The sequence below is a fragment of the Rutidosis leptorrhynchoides genome, chromosome 5 (assembly GCF_046630445.1).
Source record: "Rutidosis leptorrhynchoides isolate AG116_Rl617_1_P2 chromosome 5, CSIRO_AGI_Rlap_v1, whole genome shotgun sequence".
NCBI classification, from domain to species: Eukaryota; Viridiplantae; Streptophyta; class Magnoliopsida; order Asterales; family Asteraceae; genus Rutidosis; species Rutidosis leptorrhynchoides.
Genome location: NC_092337.1, coordinates 402,827,463 through 402,829,553, shown reverse-complemented (window position 1 = coordinate 402,829,553; position 2,091 = coordinate 402,827,463).

Here is a 2,091-nt window from a genome sequence, read left to right as displayed (position 1 = left end):
AATATAATATGAATTTGGTGTGAATTTTTAATAATATTAATATGAATTTTTAATTTTATGCATTTTAAATTTAAGTTTGGTGTGAATTTAAAAACAAAAATTTACTTTATTTCATTAAGTTAAAAATTTGATATTTAAAATTCGTCGTGAGTTGAAAACTAGGTCGTTGAACCGAAATTGCTTTACCCGAGGGCGGGACGAGAACTTTTATTATCATTATTTTTAATCTTATTGAATTAAAGTATGCCAAAAACATTTAAAAAACCCAAAAATCTTTGCTTTTAAAATGACGCTTAAAAAGTAACAAATTTTAAAACTTTGTTGAGAGACGGACTAGGACAACGATCCGAACCACCCTCACTCCTAAAAAGAAACAATTTTTTTAAAAATTTATTAATCTATATTTTAAAAGTATAAGATTTTTATAAAAAAAAAAAAAAAAAATCCAGACCTCCATGCGATCACATGGGGTTTGGCCTTCATTTCCATGCAGTCGCATGGGAACCAATTTCAGGCCAGAAACAAAAAGAGCAGCGAGCTGCTGCTACTCTCCACAAACACACACACATATCACCCTAAAATCGCCATTTTTCACCAAAATCAACAAAATTTCGTCCTACAATCCGCTCTAATCATGCCTAGGTTCGGATTTTTTAGCAAGAAGGTAAAAATTACACCCCCAAACTCTTAAATTTCTTAGTTTTTGTGATAATTACCAATATTTTACCTAATTTAATTTTGTTAATTTCTAGTGTAATTAGAGTTAAATTGTTAGTATATTATGCATGTATAACCTAGATTGATGGTATTTAACATGATTTGAAGCCAAAAACTTCAAAAATTTAAGGAATCTAGGGTTTGTGTTCTTGAGCAATTTGGGGCTTTTTGATATAAACAGGTTATGGCCGATTTTTGTCATGAATTATTGATAAATTAAGTAGTGTAACATGTTTAGGTAGCTAAATGATCCAAACTTTGATCCTAAACATGATTTTTGAGAATTAAAGTGGACTTTTTAGGTCTAAAATTCATGAACTTGATTAAATTAATGTAAGTGCCATTTGAAACTTGTTTAATTACTAGTAATGGTTGTTTTAACATGTTATTTGAGTTGAATACTTATGTACTTTGTAAACATTTTCATATATGCTTATTTGAAAAAGTGTAGAATTGTGAAAATCGTGAAAATGTGTATAAGTTTAATTTTGATTGAACATGTTACTGTAATTGTTTCAAGTTGTTATTTTGCTAACACTAATGCATATTTGGATGCACAAATTTTGTGTTTAATGTGTTTTGCAGAAAAATACTGATAATGATGGTGCATCATCATCATCTAGACAACCTGCTCCAGAACCTGAACCAGAAATGCAATATGAACCGGAGCAACAACAGGAACAACAACAACCTGATCAACACATACCATATTATGATCCGCAGCAAGAATATGTTAATGCCTACGTAATTTTTCCAATTCATCCTATAGTAGTACATCCGACGATTCATGAAGAACCGTTGCATCCCAATTTGAGATTTGATCGAAGTTGGAGAGATTACCCGACGTATCAAAGTAACAAATTCAAATTGGTAACGAAAAATGTAGAAGTGCCGAGGGTAATTGATTGGGAGCCTTTGGAAAGGGTCCACCTAGTTAACTCAGTTAGACTGCATCTGATCCAAAGGTATGGCAACTCTTCTTTTCCCGATTGGGAACGTTTATTCACCATTCGTAGGCCTGTATATAAAGAGTGGTGCGTTGAGCTTATGAGTACTATTTTACTTAATGCGGATGTAGATAGGTTAGATGATAGAAGTTTTCTTAGATTTATACTTGGCCGTAGGATGTATAGAATGTCCATGCTGGACATGGCCAGGGCTTTACAGATTTACACTCCTGATGAATTACAACTACCCGATTGTACAAATTTGATTTATCATGGGGAGCGGGTAGATAGGAATTTTGACGCGAACGCCGTCTGGAGTCGTATGTCAGGTTATAATGTTTTTTCACTGGGAGGAAGACACTCCTGCTTAGATATTAACAAAGCAGAGCTACATATTATACATAGATTTTTAGCTAATTCGATTACA